Source organism: Malaclemys terrapin, chromosome 11, assembly GCF_027887155.1.
Source record: "Malaclemys terrapin pileata isolate rMalTer1 chromosome 11, rMalTer1.hap1, whole genome shotgun sequence".
NCBI classification, from domain to species: Eukaryota; Metazoa; Chordata; order Testudines; family Emydidae; genus Malaclemys; species Malaclemys terrapin.
The window spans coordinates 46,027,495-46,047,050 of NC_071515.1; the positions used below are offsets into that span (position 1 = coordinate 46,027,495).

Here is a 19,556-nt window from a genome sequence, read left to right on the forward strand (position 1 = left end):
CACTCACTGTATGTGTCTGTCTCACACTGGAAGGCTTATCATAGTCCCACAGGCTCCCATCCTACAAGACTTTCTTGTTTTGAAACCTGGTTTTGGAGACAAGGTCTTCATAGTTAGGGTGCCAGAGAAGACTTACAGATTTCTTGACTGGAAGATAACAGACTGTATAAGCAGGGAAGGGAGGAGAAAGAGTAGGAATACTCTGAATGCTGATTAGTTGTCATCCTGCTTATCAGAACAAATGAGGAGGAGGAACCAGTTGTCTGCATTGTTTCAAGCAAACCACAGCAAGCAAACTGCTGGCAAATGGGAATATAATTTGCCTTGCTTTTCTTCATAAAATTCCCACAGTGCAATTGATCTATTTTTGTCTACAGATAAAAAGCTTAGCAAATATATACCTGTGTGTAAACTGATGTGCACCCGAGGTCATTTACAGTGATGACATGCAATGAGTTCTTTGATTTCAGTGATAGTGATCATTGTCTAGTTACCACAAGCTGGTGCAGCATGGTGTGTAAAATTGCTTGCCATGTCATGCCAGCTGGGAAAATAATGTGTTTCAGTATTGTACAAAGTGTGTGTGTGTGTGTGTGTGTGTGTGTGTAAGTTTAAAAATATATATAAGGCCTTTATATTATGGCTGGTTGAGTTTTGTTGATAAGCCAATTACAATATTTTTAAGAACGATACTAGGAACATGAACTATTCTGTTCTATTATACTGTGATAATATGTACCAGCAGACATTGCTTCTTGCTGAGGTATTTGCACACTTAAAGACAGCACAAGTGCTTGTACCTCTATTCTTTGTGTATCCAGAAATGTATGCTAAACAGGGTGACGGAGAAGGAGCATTTAGATAGTAGATAGTTTTACTTATGGGCTTTCTTTACACATAAAACTTACCATATGTAAGATCACATGATGCAGAAGATGTTAATATAAAAACAATTGGAGCCCAGAAAACAAATGGGTATTGTTGGTGAATGATGTAAGAATTATGATGTGAAAATGCCTCTTGGGCAAAGACAGTTGAGCAACAGGGGAAAGATTTAAAGAATCTTTTTCCCTAGCAACAAAATCTGAACCTGTGGAAGCTAATAAAAATTGACTTCTAATTAGAGATTTATAAGCAGCAAAGCACCTTGCTTAAAAAAACCAGACACTTGGACTTAACACAGCACTGATTTGTAGCCACCCAACTAGATAAAAGAACATGATAACTGGATCCAAAATCAGCATGTTTGCTTTTAAATTTTACCTGATATATTGCCAAAAAAAAAATGATAGTGTGGTGTTATGTTCCATCACTTCAGCAACTGATAAATGCCAGGTGATCGCTAAATGTAAAGGACTACGTATGTATTTTTAGAGTATTCTAAAATGACTGTGGTGCACCCAAGCAAATCAGACTGGTTTTGCTGATACCAGGTTTGCTGTCCATCAAAATTACCTTGTTCTGTATATCGCTACTTTATAGTTCATCAACATTGTGACTGTCCTTTGTGTCAGTGCATCCTTTACAAGGGCCAAGCATAGTGGGACATATCTTAGTGCAGAAGGGAGCATCTTCTATCTGACAAAGAGTCCTGTGGCACCTGATAGACTAACAGACGTATTGAAGAATAAGCTTTCGTGAGTGAATACCCACTTCGTCAGATGCCTGACGGAGTGGGTATTCACCCACGAAAGCTTATGCTCTAATACGTCTGTTAGTCTATAAGGTGCCACAGGACTCTTAGTCTGGATCTGTAAAAAGCAACAAACACGGCTACCCCTCTGATACTCTTCTATCAGACTGGCTCAACCATCATGGTGCCCAGAGCTTCTGGAGGTACAATGTCACTTGGAGTCTCCATTGGAGCAGTAGAACTCCAATCTGTCTCCATCATGGCTCTGTGACTGTATGCCATAACTGAGTCCAACAAATATGAGAACTACAATAGCTGATCTACCGGGTCTGCATGCTTCACCAGACAGAGACTTGTCCTGTAATTTTCAGAATATGCTGGGTGAACTCAGGGCAGAGTGATAGCCGTAAATTAGAAATGGGGTCTGCTTTTATTAAAGGTCACACAACGGTGCTAAATATTGTATTGTGCAAATGCAAGCTTGTGTATATGTAAATGCTATGGCCAATGTAGTTTTCCCCAATATTTCAACACACCGTGTTACACTGAATTAAGTTATGTTAATACTACTGTTGGCGTAAGTCATATAATCTATTGTGCTGATGGAAGAACATTATATCAGTTAAACAGTAATTACAGAATATAGCTCAGGTGGTAAGTGGGATTGGTGAATGGGGAGTGCACTTCAGTGAGCTCCCTGATCCCCCACCACCCCATGAGTTCCTATGTGATTTTTCCCTTGAGTACCGGGCTGACCTGTTGAGTGTCAGTCATATACTTGATTTGAGCCATGTATCTTTTAGTGAAAACAGGTCCCTTTTGCAAAGCCAAGAGCCACATTCCTTACTCTTCTGTGACTGTGGGTGATGACATCACCTGCAGATGAGAAAACAAATAATCCCAAGTTTGGGTCATGGCAGAAATTAATTTTAATTTATTTAGTTTTTAAAAACAAAATTTAAAACCAGGGACCAAAAGTATGCATGCACTTTACATTTGCACACACATTCTGTAACTAATATACACTCTCAAGCAGTGAAATTATTTTTTATTAAATACTAAAACTTCTTACTGTCCCTTTTAACACTTTCAAAATAATTATTTCTTCTGTTCAGATTACCTTTATTGTTTTTAAAGAGGGAGTACTTTAATCATTGCTAAACTGTAATGGAAACCCTATAAAAGTACATTGGACAGCAACAGTGATGTGAAATAAATTCATTAAAATCAGTGTTATTCAATGAATACTAATTGAAGTATTAATGCTTGGATCAGGTTTTTCCCTGTTTGTGATTATTCAGCTTGTTGGAACTTGCTGGCTGATGTATGTCTCCCTGTTGATGAAAGCCCTTTCTACATCCTGATTTGTTGGGCAATATTTTATCCTTGTAGCTTGCACACCAAGAGGATAATATTATGGATTTTTTTATAAAATAATGTGGGAATTCTTCATAATAGATTTACTTTTTTTCAATTTTGTTTGCTTAGTCATTTGTCTTAGCGAAAATAACAGTGCAGCCTATTGGACCATAGGCCCTGTGCTGAAGCTGAAAGGTTTCTCTGTTTTGAGGACCATGTTTACGTTTGTTAATTTCTTGTATTGTCTGAAGAAACATTGGTATCTAGGCGGGAAACTATTTTCTGATGTGAATTTGTTTTTGTTTGGTTTTTTTACTCCACTAGCAATCACTAGCTTCAAAAAATCAGATTTTACCAAACTCAGAGAACTAGTAGGTAAGATCCCATGGGAAGAAAATCAAAGGGAAAAAGGAGCTCAGGAGAGCTGGCAGTTTCACAAGGAGACAATATGAAGGCACAACTGCAAACAGTCATAATGAAAAGGAAAAATAGGAAAAACGGTAAGAGGCCAATATGGCTCCATCTGGAGCTCTTTAAAAACCTGCAAATCAAAAAGAAATCCTCCAAAAAGTAGACAAATGGCTAAGGAGGAGTACAAAAGAATAGCACAAACATGTAGGAACATCATCGGAAAGGCTAAGGCACAAAATGAGTTACACCTACCAAGGGACATAAAAGGCAATAAGAAGAGAATCTTTAAATATATTAGGGGCAAGAGAAAGATGAAGGAAAATGTAGGTGCTCTACTTAGGAAGGAAGGCGAGCTAATAACTGGTGACATTAAGAAAGAAGAGGTGTTTAATGCCTATTTTGCTTCAGTCTTCACTAAAAAGTTTAGTAGTGACCAAATACTCAACAGAATTAATATTAACAAAGGAGAAGGAATGGAAGCCAAAATAGGGAAAGGTTAGGTTAAAGAATATTTATATAAGTTTGATGTATTCAAGTTGGCAGGGCCTGTTAAAATTCATCCTAGGTTACTGAAGGTACTAGCTAAAGCTATCTCAGAATCATCAGCAATTACCTTTGAGAACTCCTGGAGGATGGGTGAGGTCCCTGAAGACTGGGGAAGGGTAAAAAGAGTACCCCTTTTTAAGAAGGGGAACAAAGAGAACCTGGGGAATTATAGACTGGCCACACTAACTTCGATAACTGGAAAGATACTGGAACAAATTTTTAAACACTCAATTTGTAAGTATCTAAAAGATAATAAGGAATAGCCAGTATGGATTTGTACAGAACAAATAATCCCAAACCAACCTAATTTCCTTCTTTGTCAGCATTATTGGTCTAGTAGATAGCAGGGAAGCAGTAGATTCGTTATATCTTGATTTTTAGTAAGGTTTTGACACAGTCCCACATGACATTCTCATAAGCAAACTAGGTAAATGTGGTCTAGATGAAATTACTATAAAATGGGCACACAACTTCTTGAAGTGTACTCAAAAAGTAGTTATCAATGGTTCTCTGTCAAACTGGGAGGGCATATCTAATAGGGTCCCGCAGGGGTCAGTTCTGGGTCTGGGTCTGATACTATTCAATATTTTCATTCATGGCTTGGATAATAGAGTAGAGAGCTATGTTTATAAAAACTGCAGATCACACCTAGCTGGAAGGGGTTAAAAACACTTTGGAGGACAGAATTAGAATTCAAAACGACCTTGACAAATTGGAGAATTTCTCTGAATTCAACAAGATGCAATTCAATAAAGACAAGTGTAAAGTACTTCACTTAGGAAGGAAAAATCAAATGTACAACTACAAAATGAGGAATAAGTGGGTAGGTGATAGTACCTGGAAAGGGTCTGGGGTTTATAGTGAATCACAAATGGAATACGAGTCAACAATGTTATGCAAGAAAGAAAATCTGCAAGAAAGGCTAATATTCTGAAGTGTATTAACAGGAGTGCCCTATTTAAGACACAAGAGGGAATTGTTCCACTCTTCTTGGCATCGGTGAGGCCTCAGCTGGAGTACTGTGTACAGTTTTGGGTGCCACACTTCAGGAAAGGTGGACAAATTGTAGGGAGGGTCCAGAGAAGAGCAACAAAAATGATAAAAGCTTTAGAAAACCTGACCTATGAGGAAAGGTTAAAAAAACTGGTCATGTTTAGTCTTGAGAAAAGAGGACTGAGGCGACCTGCTAACAGACTGCAAATATATTAAGAGATGCTATAAAGAGGACTTTGATCAATTGTTCTCTATGTCCAATGAAGGTAGGACAAGAAGTAGTGGACTTAATGTGCAGCAAGGGAGGTTTAGGTTCGATATTAGGAAAAACTTTCTAACTATAAGGGTCGTTAAGCTCTGGAATAGGCTTCCAAGGGAAGTTGTGGAATCCCCATCCCTGGACGTTTTTAAAAACAGGTTGGACACAAACCTGTCAGGGATGATCTAGGTTTACTTTGTCCTGCCACAGAGGAGGGGGCTGGACTTGATGACTTCTTGAGGTCCCTTCCAGCCCTCCAGTTCTATTATTCTGTGGTTATTTTAATAGCAAACTAAAGAAAAGTAATCCATAAAACAGTTATATAATTTTCTCTGCTACAGCTATTAGTTATGCCTGAGTTATAAAATCCAGTAGTGTCAGGAACAGGTGTTTTCCAGTGCTTTTGTCTTACTCTGAGTGGAGGGGGGAGTAAGTAGGGGAGAAAAAGGGGACAGAAAAATACAAGAGACTATCTTTCTATTATGACTTTGTATTTCTTGTACAGCGTTTCTTGTATTTTTCGGTCTATACTTTGATATTGCACGTAGAACTGCTACACACCCAGTGTGTGTATGTAGTTACAATAGCTATTTTTGTAATTATAGTGCAGGTAAAATATGATCTCCTGTCCTAAAAATTTAAACAACATGGCAGCCGTTGACTTTGTATGTTGACTTCCAATTTATTGTCTAGGATTATTTATATATTTTGAGCTGGGCTTTGGTTTTTAATTGGTGCCTTTGTACATCTCAGAGGTAAATTATTAATATTCTTTTCTTCCTCGTGTACTTGTTGCTATTGTTATTATTTATTTTTATTGCAGTAGCACATACAGGTACCGTCTGAGATCGAGGTCCCATTCAGTGAGGCACTGTATAGACACTTTGTAAGAGACTGTCCCTGCTCAAAAGAGTTTACAATCTCAACAGACTAAAAAGGGTGGGGAAAAGAAAGTAATATTATCCCCATGCTACAGATGGGGAACTGAGGCACAAAAGAGATTGAGTTGCTTAAATTTACACAGGAAGTCTGCAGCAATACTGTGAATTGAACACCTGAATCCCAGTCCTGACCATCCACCATAAGGCCATCTTTTGTCTCAGGACAGTAGACACAAAATCTCTTATATAACGCCCCTCCCCCATCCTCTTAAGATTGGTGTCTCCACCTAGTGGTTGACTTGAAGTACAGTAGAAATATGTAAAGCCCAGTCCTCTGGCTCCATGCAAGGCAGGTTCCTCAGAGCTAGTCTTGCTTTCTAGAGGTATTTGGCTTTTTCTCACCCTGTCCTTTCAACTCTAGCAGCAGTTCTGATAAGAAGAGGGCCATTTGGTGGTATTTCAGGGGTACCAGGTAATTCACCTATCTTGAATACTTTCTCAGAACTACCAGCTATTGAAGCTAAGCCTATGGCTCAGATCAAAGGGGGGCTTCAGCTCCATGTGCCTGCAGCCACTTCACCATTTGACAGCAGCACTGGGAACAGCCATCAAAGAAGTTCTGGTGCTGATTTGCCTAAGCAGAATATGTCTTATGGGAATTCACAACCAGTTTTCTCCTGCTACTTCTTCAGGACTTGGCTAAACCTGACAGCAGACTCCAAGGAACAGGTCAATTAGAGAGGAAGGACATGAACAAGATGCAAGACTGCTGCAAATGTTTTAAGGAGGGCAAAAATAGCAAAGTCCAGGATCTTTCCTGCTCTGAGCCTGGCCCCCCACTGCCTCTCCATATCCATCTTCACAGAGGCCAGCTAGGGTTTGTTGTTCTAGAGACAGATTTGTTATTTAAACAACCTCTTTGACTCTCACAACCACCTGCACCCAAATCCTCAGGCAAAACACCTGTGGTCCTGAATTCTCATAGAACCAAACCTCACTCCCTTTCTCTTTAGGAAGACTAAGTTTTAGGGGCACTAGTGGCCACAGTTCCTTTGTTTAATTTCTGAAAGCTCAATGCCCCTTCAACCTTCTTCATCAGCCTCAAGATAACTATCAAAGAAAGAGAGTCCTAAAAATCCTCTTCTTCTTGTGAGGACTGACTATCCCCACAAACTCTCTGGCCTCAGACGTCTGACTCTCTCTTATCTCACCTTTATCCTATTGGATGAAGTTGATGTGTGGGTCTTATTCACTGTACCTTTAAAGTAACAGAACCTTCCTCCCAGCCCAGTACCCTCTCCAAATGGAATGAAGGAAGAAAGGCAAACCAGTCTTTCCTAAGCTAGAATAAGGCAGGATTTTTTCCCCTCTTCCTCGGTTGCTACTCTAGAGTTGGAGACTGCTTGATGGTAATGGCCAGATTGCTTCTTGCTTGACCAAATCAGTCATTAGCTGCAGTAATTCACCAAACTGAGCCAACATGGCAATGTCATTGACACATTTGAGGTCTCAAAGAAAAATGGTGTTCAGCTCAATGCCACAGATGGCCTCCAACTCTAGATTTCAGTTACAACTCTAGTTTTCCATCAAGCAGTCTCCAGTGCCAGATGGCAACTAGCTCAATATTAACCTGTCCAGGTTGGATATTGAGCAGATGGCAACTGTCAAATAACTTGGGAAGTGTCATAGTGTTGGAGGATGTTTGAAAGACACGGATCCTCCTATAGCAGCAGCTGCCACCATGTTATGGGCCTCTCTGGAGATGTTGTGACATCAAACTTTCCACAAAGCTGCAGCTCTATGGAACCACAGTTATAGCAACATTATTGCATGGCATTGAAATGTGGGTGCTGAGGAAGGGTGAAGAGTGGTTGATTGATGTTTTTGATTCTCATTGTCTTCATCAGCAGCTCCCTATTAAGCGGCAGGACAAAATCTGCAATTAGGATATCGGTAGCCAAACCCAGCAACTGCCTCCATCAGCACTGTTTCGGTTTCAGCAGCATTCCGATACAGACCTATAATTAGGAAGATCAATGAGTTCTGAAGGACATTCACCAAGGAATTTCACCACACGTTCAGCAATCACATTGTCACCAAAAGCTTCCATGGCACAGATCACCAATGATGGACATAGGCCCAACATCCAGCCAAATCCTCTTAAAGCTTAGGGATCAATCTAGGTGGTGCATGATGTGCAAGGAGGCATTATGTCCCTTTGGGATTTTCCTTGATGAAAACAATGGGCTAGTTCTCTCACGATAGAGGCCACTGGTTGCAGTTCCTGTGGATGAAAGGTTCTTATGCTTTGTATTCAACATTCTTTGTAGACGACATAAGTTGGTTTTTGCCTGGTATGAATTTCGCAGTGTACAAGGCACATGGAGTCTCTTGTCTTTCCAATTCAGGATATAGCTCTATAGGATTATTTTTGCTCTTCCAGCCTCAATGAGGTCTGTCTCCACATTATGATTCACTTAGCTCACCAAAGCTATCAGTGCTTTGCAGTCAGACACGATCAATAACAATTTCAGCAATGCCCTTTGGTCTTGTGTGTTTTCACAAAGCGGATGCAATCCTGATAGTCAGGGAACCCAGATTTCTGTGTTAAAGGCTCAGTCATGAAGCAACTGCTCCTCGATCCAGCAGAACTATCTAGGTCATGGAGAACCATGGTTTGGCCGTCAATTATCGAAAATGCTTCTTAAGCTTGTTGCAAGAGCTCCAATCAGGAGGCTGGTTAAGCAATGGAGCCTCACATGTTTCTGTAAGTCAGAAGCCCACAAACTGTAAGGCGAGCCCCCCTAGGGGGTGCTGAAGAACGTTTGGAGGGTGCGGTAGGGCCCAGGCCAGCTCCCACAGGAGGTGGGGAAAGAGCGTCACCTGGCTCTGCACCCGCCCCCTGGCTGGGGCTCTGCTCCCAGCCCTGCCCCAGCCTTGGCCCCGGCCCCAGATCTGGCCCCAGCTGCGGCTCCCTTGCCCCCGTTGCACCCCCCCGGAGCCATGGCTGGGAGGGGGGGGCACGACCCTGAAAAGTTTGGGGACCACTGCAGTAAGTCTTCAGCAAGACCCTCATTTTTAGGCAGAAAAGCTTCCCTTTATTTTCTCACCCCTCAAGATGGCCGTCCTTTTGGCAATAACTGGCAGGAAGAGTGAGCACACTGGCAGTTACTGTCTATTAAAACAAAGTATTTGAAATTATTTCCTGATGATGTTTAGTTCTTAGGCCAGCTCCAGGATGTCTTACCGATTTTATTTTATTTTATTTTATTTTATTTTTTGAACCACAGCCCTCCACACCCTAGTAACTCCACTTCATGCTTCTGAATGTGGCCAGAGCACAGAATAAAATCTTGTATATAACAACTGAGAAGAAGCTTGATGCTGTTTTCATGGGGGACTTGAGAAAGGGTACAAAGCTTATAAATCTACTATTTTTTGATGGATAATGTAAGCCATTATTCAGGCCTATAAGTTGTTCAGTAGAGACGACTCTACAATAGTTAGGATTTACTCCACCAGGTGTGTCCCTTCCTCATGAGCGGATGAGCTTAGGGTATCTTGCAATGTGATTTGCCATGTATCAACTTGATCTTCAGTGCGTTTTGGATTAAAGATCTTCTAATCTTCAGATGCTTGTACTAAAGGGCTTGACTATGTGTTCTGTCCTTGTTGTGTCTAATTTTCCGCTTCCATTTATTGAAGATGTTTGTTAATGCTTTCGCTATTTCCCATACCTGGCTGACAGGGCAGGAAGTACCCAGGTGGAAGAAAGATAGAATTGGTTTCTTTACCTGTAAATTTATCAGCAGCAGGCAGGTACCTGCTGCACAATCAGAATCCACTTGTGCTTATCTAAGAATTCTCTAAGCCTTATTGGCTTGAAAAGGCAAGAGAATAACATGTGGGGGCTGAATAAGAGACATTGATCTAGCAAAACATTTTAGTTGTTTATTTTACTATGTGGTGGGTGGGGAGAAGGAGATAAAGAGAGACTTGTATTTTCCTGCTTTTTGGTAATATTTTTCTAATGTTGTTCTTAGTCTTTTATGTATCCTCAGCTATAGCAGTATGCCTGAGCTGTAAATGTGTCAAGAGTCATCAGGCGACTCCAGAAATCAGCTTTGGGGGTAGGGGGAGAATTCATGAGGGTCTGGTGTCTACCTCCAAAGCATGGAATGAAGGCAAAAGGTAGGCCTTGTCTCACAAATGGACTGAGAACACTGTCCAGTTGAAAATTACAGGTAAGGAAACAAACTTTACTGTTTAATAAAGGATGTTATGAGGATGCCTACTGCTGTTTGCAAAGGGCAATAGTGGCAGGGAATGAAAGCAAACCAAAACATCCACACAATAAGAACTGATCACTCTCCAAAAGTCTCATTTTGGCTTCAGCTAGTCAGATCTTTTCCACCTGCTGGCAGAACACAGTCTATAGGAAGTTTCAGAGAGGAGGAAAAAAAGGAGGATGTTTTGTCATCTTGCTGGAAGGAAGATCTGTAAATGATTCCTCTGTTTTGTGTTTTAGTTGTTGGTCATCATTGATTCACCTCTTCTACAACATTGAATCAGCACTTTTGAAAACAGAACCTGCAGAGCAGTTAATTGGTTTTAGAAATCCCAGGTTAGTTGACTGGAAAAGAGCCAGATCAGTGGTAGCTAAAGAAGATGTGCAGAAGGATGGATGTGTGCAACTGTTTTTAACAATGTACATATAAAACTGAGGGCAAACAGGAGGGAGATGAGGAAAAGAAAGGGAAAGTGAAGGTTGAACATGCTTCTTTTTAGAAATTCTCTGCCTGTGTACAGCTGGCTAGTGGAGACAGTGCAATTCTGAAAACAGCCTTTTGCAGAGGGATTGCAGAAAAACTATCAACTGAGAAGATGCCAGAAATTCTGCAGCTGTTTCCTGTGCCATGAATCTGGCCTGATGAAATTGGATTTCTAGGTGATTCGGCACATGTGGCTTTTCTGGAGTCATTCAGTCATTGGGACCTTTTTATTTTTTTGTTAAATAACTTGATTTATTTTCCTGTTTCTCTGATCAAGTTTGTAAGTATACTTTTGTCCTATCCTTTCTTGGTCTTTTGTCCTGTCTCATATTTTATGTCTTGGAGCCTTAATGCCTTTTGTCCTTGGCGGGGATCAGCTTCTTTCATTTTTGATCACTGGTCCTAGGACATGCTTGGAGAAGTTTCTACTGGTGCCACCAAAACATCTCTGGTGCTAGCAGATATCACATCTTTACATCACACCATTCTGACTGCCATCTTGCTTTTTTCCACTTCTCAGATTATTTTAGCAATGAGCATCTCACACTTTAGCAGCTTTAGCAATGGACACTGTTAAAAAGAGTGATGTTTTATCCTGGTTGAAAACTGGAGAACTCAGCTCTGGCTTGTCTTTGGCAAAGTGCTTCTCCTGCCACAGTCTTATTACCAGGCTATATTTTGCCCTTATAGTAGGACTAGCTTTCACGGGGACACAGGTGTAATCATCACTCACCACTGCCCTGGGGATCTCTGCAGTGCTGTGGGCACCAACTTTTGTTGAAACAGTTCCTGGTAGTGCCTTGTACACCCTGGCTCAGGCAAGCTAGAAACTTCAGCACTTGGTGGGCCTCAAAGAGCTTTCCAAAGGTCTATAGCCACCACACTTCTCCCAGGCTACTACTTGGAGCATCATTTCAGGGCATCTCAGTAATACTTAGAACATCCAGATGCAAATCAGCCCAACTGTTTACCTTTAAGGTTTCATTCACTGCTGATCTAGAACTAATTAGTTCCAGTTTAACATGGGAGTTAGAGTGAGAAAAGGGCCAGGAGGAGAGTAAGTCAATTACCCCTCCAGTAACCACCAAAGATCAGTGGTATTAATCCATGTGGTGATGTTTCTGAGCAGTAACAAGTCCACAAGGACAGCGTGATGAATCTGTTGCTGCTCTTTCCCTCTTGCACAGGAGGGATATAGGTCTCCAGAGGGAAGGTTTGGTGGCAGTTGGTGAGGAGTGTCACAAACAGAGTGTGAGGCGTGACCTGGGAGAAGCCTCCATCCTTGTGCCCGTCTCACAAACATGGCTCCTTTGAAATCTTTTGTGGGTCCCTGCTGCACACTGATCAGCCCGAGGCTCTGTCTACGTCCCCACTATATATGATCTTGTCTCTGCCATGAGTTTCTGCTCCCCAGTGCCCCTTTTGCCTTGGCACCTCCACCTAAGGAGGTATTTTCCTCACTCTGCAGGGCTCTCCCCCTTCCACAGACACCATTTTCCCCCAAGTTCATTCTTCAAGGGTCCAGACCCATCAGTTGTATGCCGTTTCCCCACACGTGAAACACTCAGGGATCTACCCCTTCTGGTCCAAACCTCCCAGTGATCACACCAATAGATGAGGCACTCAGATCTTCAGCATCCAAGTTTCCCAGAGTCTGTGTTCTTATTGGGGCAATACCTCTAACGTGGCTCATCCCCCCCCACTTCAATAAAAGGATGAAACCCTTAAGAGCCCCCCCGTCCTTGTCCCTTCTTGAATCATATAACAAGTGGAGTTCCGCTGAGCATCTCCCCCACTTCTTCTGTGCTCCATGGAGCCGAGACAATCTAAAAAGCGCAATTTACATGGGGCAAACACTTTTTATGTACCCCACTCACCACCAGGCAAAATATTCCCTCCATTGGGCCTCACACTTCACAGGCTTCGAACCCCTCTTTTCTGCTTTAAACCTGTGCCCCTGACACTGTTCATCTTCAGAAACTTCAGGAGTTACTGCTACTGCTCCTCAAGCAATATCGAGAACACAAGACTTGGTAGTAATGGAGGACTTTAATTACCCAGATATATGTTGTAAAGTATTTGGCAAAACACAACATTTCTAGTAAGCTGAGGACAACTTTACACTTCAGCAAGTGGAGGAAGTAACCAGGGAGATGGCTATTTTAGACTTGATTCTGACCAATGGGGAGGAATTGGTAGCGAATCTGAAGGCAGAAGGCAATTTGCGTAAAAGTGACCATGAAATGACTGATTTCATGATTCTACGGAAAGGAAGGAATGAGAGCAGCACAATAAGGACAATAGACTTCAAAAAAGCAGACTTTTGCAAAGTCGGAGAACTGTTAGTTCTATTCCCCAGGGAAGAAAATCTAAGGGAAAAGGTTGTTCAGGAAAGCTGGCAATTTCTCAAGGCAACAATATTGAAGGCACAACTGTAAATTATCATGATGTGAAGAAAAGATAGGAAGAAAAGCAAGAGGCCAGTATGGGTCCATCAGTAGCTCTTTAATTACCTGAAAATCAAAAAAGAATCCTAAAAGAGTGGAAACATGGACAAAATGCTAAAGAGGAGTATGAAAGAAGGATGTAGGGACAAAATCAGAAAGGTAAAGCACAAAATGAGTTACACCTAGCAATGGACATACAAAGCAATAAGAAGAGGATCTTTAAATACACTAGGAGCAAGAGAAGGAAAGTGTAGGTCCTCTACTTAGCATTAAAGGAGAACTAATAACTGATGACATCAAGAAGGCTGAGGTGTTTAATCTTTTTAGTGAAGACTGAAGCAAAATATACATTAATGGTGACCAGATACTCAACATAATTTATATTTAAAACAAGGGGGAAGGAACACAAACCACAATAGGGAAAGAACAGGTTAAAATTGTTTAGATAAGTTAGATATATTCAGGTTGGCAAGATGATGGAGTGGGCGGGGGGTTGACCAGTTACTTCATTAACTGGAAAGATACTGGGGCAAATCATTAAACAATGCGCTTGTAAGCACTTAGGAGATGAAAGGTTTATGAGGAATAGCCAAAGCAGATTTTTCAAAAACAAGTCATGCCAAACCAAACTAATTTCCTTCTTTGACAGGGTTACTGGCCTAGTGGATAAGGCAGAATCAGTAGAAGTGATATAGCTTGATTTTAATAAAGCTTTTGACACAGTCTCACATGATGTTCTCATAAGCAGTCTAGATGCGGTCTAGATGAAATTACTATAAAGTGGGCACTCAACTGCTTGAAAGACCGTACTCAAAGAGTAGTTCTCTGGTTCGCTGACAGACGGTGAGGGTGTATCTAATGTGGTCCTGCAGGGGTCAGTCTTGGGTCTGGTACTACACCTCTACCTCGATATAACGCTGTCCTCGGGAGCCAAAAAATCTTACTGCGTTATAGGTGAAACCGCGTTATATTGAACTTGCTTTGATCCACTTGAGTGCACAGCCGCCCCCCCCCCTTTCTTGGAGCATTGCTTTACCGCGTTATATCCAAATTTGTGTTATATCGGGTCACGTTATATTGAGGTAGTGGTATGTTCAATATTTTCATTAATGAGTTGGATAATAAAGTGAAGAGTGGGCTTATAAAATTTGAAGATGACACCAAGCTGGGAAGGGCTGCAAGCATTTTGGAGGACAGGATTAGAATTCAAAATTACCTTAATAAAATGGAGAATTGCTCTGAATCCAACAAGATGAAATTCAATAAAGAAAAGTCCAAAATATTCCAGGAAGGAAAAATCAAAGGCACAACTACAACATGGGGAATAACTGGCTAGATTGTAGTACTGCTGAAAAGGCTGTAGGGCAGGGGTTCTCAAACTGGGGGTTGGGACCCCTCAGGGGGTTGCAAAGTTATTACATGGAAGGTCACAAGCAGTTAGCCTCCACCCCAAGCCCCTCTTCGCCTCCAGCATTTATAATGGTGTTGAATATATTTAAAAGGGGTTTTAATTTTTAAGGGGGGGTCGCACTCAGAGGCTTGCTATGTGAAAGGGGTCACCAGTACAGAAGTTTGAGAATCACTGCTTTAGGGGTTAGAATGGATCACAGATTGAATGCGAATCAACAATATGATGCAGTTGCAAAAAAGGCTAATATCATCGTTAACAGGCGTGTTATATGTAAGACATGGGGAGGTAATTGTTCAACTCTACTCAGCACTGGTGAGGCCTCAGCTGGAGTACTGTGCCCTCTTCTGGGCACCACACTTTAGGAAAGATGTGGACAAATTGGAGAGAGCCCAGAGGAGACCAACAAAAATTATAAAAGTTATAGAAAATCTCACCGGTGAGGAAAGGTTTAAAAAACTGGGCATGTTTAGTCTTAAGTAAAGAAGAGTTGGGGGACCTGACAAGTCTTCAAATATGTTAAGGGCTGTTAGAAAGAGGACAGTGATTGATTGTTCTCATGTCCATTGAAAAATAGGAAAGACATAATGGGTTTAATTTGCAGCAAGGGAGATTTTGGTTAGATATTAGGATAAACTTCTAACTATTAGGGCAGCTAAGAACTGGAATAGGCTTCCAAAAGAGTTTGTGGAATCCCCATCATTGGATTTTTTTTTTTTTAAAAAACAGGATGGACAAACCCCTGTCAGGGATGGTCTAGGTTACTTGGTCCTGCCTCATCTCAGGACTTGACTTCTTGAGGACCCTGTAAGCCCTACATTTCTATGATTGAATGCTTAGCTCCAGTTGCACCTCATGCTGCTTCTGTCATCTGGCTCCCAGCGGAAACTGGAATGGAATCTCCTGAGATTGCTACCATCCCTCAAGGCACCAGCTTGGGGTGAACCTTCCTTCCTCAAAGCAGGCTTCTTCATACTTTGGCTTCGTCGATTCCTGAACACCCAAACTAGGTGGGGTATTAGTCAAACCCCGGCTTCAACTTTCTTTTTCCTTGGTACCAAGGATCTGCCTCACTTGTGCCAGGGGTCGATTGAGATGCCCTAATGACTCACTGCCATGTCTGCAGTCAGTCAGAGACTATTTTAGTGTCCAACTTAACAAACCAACCAACAAACCAGGTCTTAAGCTCATCCTTCAGATCTCTCCCTGCCTTCCCTCCCAGGGGCCTCAGACAGTCCTGCTGCTCCTGCTTCCTGCTACACACTCTCAGCTAGTTCCTTCCCACAGCCAGTCCTGTTCCCTTCCAGCTCTGTTCTTTCTTAAGCTCCCTCAGACCCTTTATAGCCCAATTGTAGCCCCTGCCCTCTTTACTGGCCCAACTGGGAGCACCTGCTCTAGCACAGGGGAGCTGGATGTACTTTTTGGTTATGGAGTCAGCCACCTTGTGACACCCCCATATGCATTCGTTGAAACACTTTTAAACAGGTGATGGAAGGCGCCTGTTGATCCCTTATAAACATCCCATTTTTATGTTCAACTTACTTCCTTTTCCATTGTTCTAGGACTACCAGTTCCAAGGTTACAAAAAGTATATATGCCTTTTTGGTGTTTGAAATTCAACTGTAATTATCCCATTATGGAGGAGTGGGAAATGTGACTGTAAAAGACTTTGTCAATGAGCATCCTGTATTTTATACTTTCTTTTTATAAGCAAAGACTCTTGAAAGGGTCATTGTGGTGTAGTTGTCCTCCCGCTTTACTGCACACCAATTCAAGGAACTCTATTCTGGCTTTAGGGTAGACATATCCTAACAGAAAGTCCACAAATGTCTGTAATGATTTATTCTTCTCCCACCCTTACCTCCAACCCCCTTTGGTGCTTGATATGTGCAGAATGAACTCTCTAGAATCAGGTACTTGATAGCCTTGAGCATCTCTTTGTTCTCTAAGGTTTTGTACTGAACTGATTTACTGCTTATTTTTCCCAGTGATTTTTATTGTATTGCCATTAATAGTTTTACTTCTCATTCTGTTCCTCTTTAGTATGGCATGTTATACATCTTGACTTTGAGCTCTTAGTGTATTTATTCTCAACATTAGCTACTAAGTTAACATGTGCCATCCCCAAAGGGACTCTGCCATCTCCAGTTGTTTCTAAGACCATCTCCATATTGCTGGGAGCAGGGACAGTACCCACAGACATATAGGGCTAGTTTCTTACCTGGTGTAAATTGGCATACTACTATAGTGAAGCTATGCTGATTTGCACAGCTGAGAGACTCATGCCCATAATGAACAGGGAGGTCTTAGAGAAGATGTTTGAAAGTATGTGAATTTTCAGCTGAGGCTGCAGAGCTTGGGAGAATTGAGTGGAATGAATAAGAAATCAGACCTTCTTGGCTGGTGGCAGAGTTTTCATGTGATGCCATCTATGGTGTAATGATGGCCTGGAGTGGAATTCCATTGTGGACCACAGACATTTGGAATACAGAATGTATTCACCTACTCCCACATACAAAGCATCTATAACTGTTGGCCCCTTTGGGAAGTAATATCTCTTTGGTAAAAGTGTCAACTTCCATCAGGGACCTTCCATCTGTTTCCTTTCCTTAGTTTAGGTCCGTACGATGGTCCAGCTTTTAGGGGCTTGTGGCATGGCTAATTACAGAGGTTGATGGAAAAGTACAGACATGATTGCAGGCTGTCCACTTCCTTTAGAGGTTTCAGTTTTCTCACTTAGACTCCCTTGTTGCACACATATAGATCTGTCTAGATATGAATGACCCACAGTTTTTTTTCCTCTTGATATTTTGTATGTCTGTAGAGGTTTCCATCTGAGGCTCTCAAACTGTTTCATAAACAGTAATTAGAGAAGTCTCAAAACAGCCCCGTTAGGTAGATATCATCACCATTTTACAGCTGGGGAAATCTCAGCCACAGACAGCTTAAGTAAGCCTTCTGTAGTAGATCCAGGAATAGAACCGAGTCCTGTGCTTTATCCACTATACCATTTTAGACTATGTGCCCAATGTACTGATTATGGTCCTATTGTATTTTTCTTTGAGTTAGTCTTGCCATTCCAGTGGGATTCATTCATCTTGTCACCACCTGCTTATAGACTGTAAGAAGGTTAATGTCCAAGTGAAGCTGAATAATCCTCTAAATCTCTTGGCAGTACTGCCAGTTCTGCTAAAGGGAAGGAAGTCTGGCATTTATTCTGAAACCAAGCACTAAAAATACAGAGTGGTGCTACACCCTGATGGCTGAACAGGTTGCTGAGTACTGAGAATATTCTTCTTCCCTAAGATCCAACATGTGGGCTGTGACTCCAGGGGAATTCTGCACATAAGTGATTTGAAGTGATATTATACTTTGGGACTGGTTGTACACAAGTTACTAATTTTATTTTATTTTTTATTTGTATTGCCATAATGCCCAGGAGCCTAAATGCTCCCCAAGCTGGGGAGCACTATCTTTAGCAGGCCCTTCTCTTCAGTATGGCTACTGCAATCCCCAGCACCTTCTGCCAAGGTGCTTGCGCTATATTCTGGAAGTAATTTTTAGTCTTAGTGTCACCCTACATATGGTATTAGTGGACAACAATGAAGGTGTAAATTTGCAATGTGCTGCGTTATCACAAAAGTTCAATGTCATTTTTGGACTATATATTCAGACCAGTGATGTCACACAGCAGGGAAGTAAAAAATTCCCCTCTCTATGACTTGGTGTGATTAGCTGAACTACTCTATTCAGTTTTGGAAATGACATTGAAGGAAAGATATTGTCAAACTGACACAAGTTCAGAAAATGGTGCATAAAATGATCATGGGCTAGAGGCATTGACTTTACTGAGGAAAAATTAAAGTAACTAAATGAACAATGGCCTGGCTAAGAAACAACCAAAGGAGAACAACATGTATTTGAAGGGTCTGCATCTCAAGAAAGAAAGTGAATTATTTTGGGTGATACATCAGGATATAACTAGAATTGATGGGGTGGCTTTAAAATCATTGAAATTAAGAGAGGAGAAACCTATCCAAAGTTTTGCCTGAGTGAGGGCTTCAAAATTTGCCCATAAATGGTTAGGAAATAGGATTTCATAGGCTATACTTGAAAAAGAATTAATTCAAGAAGTGGCAATCGGCCATTAAATCATTTCTTTTGGGGTCCCAAGAAGGGTTTGTTTGTCCTCCAAAATGAAAGTTTTTTGTGTGTTTGTTTTTTACTGAAAGATCACGTTATAGGGAGGTAAACTGTGTAAATGCTGGGAGCTAAGGAGGGCTCTATGAACAACATCTATTTCATCACCTTGGGCAGACGTAGGGCCAGTGGTACCATGCACTCTGAGTTTTATTTTTTGGTCGTAAGGAGAACCTCTGTTCCGCTTGTTCCTCTCTTCCCTAACTATAAAATGGGACAGTCCCAAATCCTAAGGTGTGATTTTATGTCCTTACTTATTCAGTGGCAAGTAAAATTAGCAGTAACATTTCTGTTTCTGTTCTTTCATTTGTCTCCCCACTCTACTCCCCACACTTCCTTTCCCCACCTTCTTAGGCTAAAATAAAGGGGGGAAGAAATGCAGAAACAAGGGAACAGGAGCAGAGACCATCTCACATGTTTGTGCATTTTTCTCTTTGCCACCATTCCCTTGTTACCTGGTTTTATTTGAGCCTCTCCCTTCTCTCCATTTCTTGTTTTCTTCTCAGTAAAAAAAAAAGGAGAGTGCGGTCCCCTTCCTCCATTCAGGGTATTGGGTGACCGCTATCCCTTCTGTTTGCTTCACCCTCCCTCTGCCTGGAAGGATTGTTGGTTTCGTGTTGCTTCTAAGAAAGTGCTGCTGAGCAGGT

At 41.5% G+C, this 19,556-nt stretch overlaps 1 protein-coding gene and 1 long non-coding RNA gene across 2 annotated transcripts in view; both read left to right on the plus strand.

Annotated features, from left to right (window-relative positions):
* Positions 1 to 19,556, plus strand: part of LOC128845072 (uncharacterized) — a 127,343-nt gene that overhangs the window by 53,360 nt on the left and 54,427 nt on the right. The gene's annotated exons all lie outside the window — the stretch shown is intronic.
* Positions 15,675 to 19,556, plus strand: part of FIGN (fidgetin, microtubule severing factor) — a 39,451-nt gene continuing 35,569 nt past the window's right edge. The window contains exon 1 of the mRNA XM_054043282.1: positions 15,675 to 15,719. The gene's annotated coding sequence lies outside the window, so the exon portion shown is untranslated. The remainder of the gene's footprint in view (positions 15,720 to 19,556) is intronic.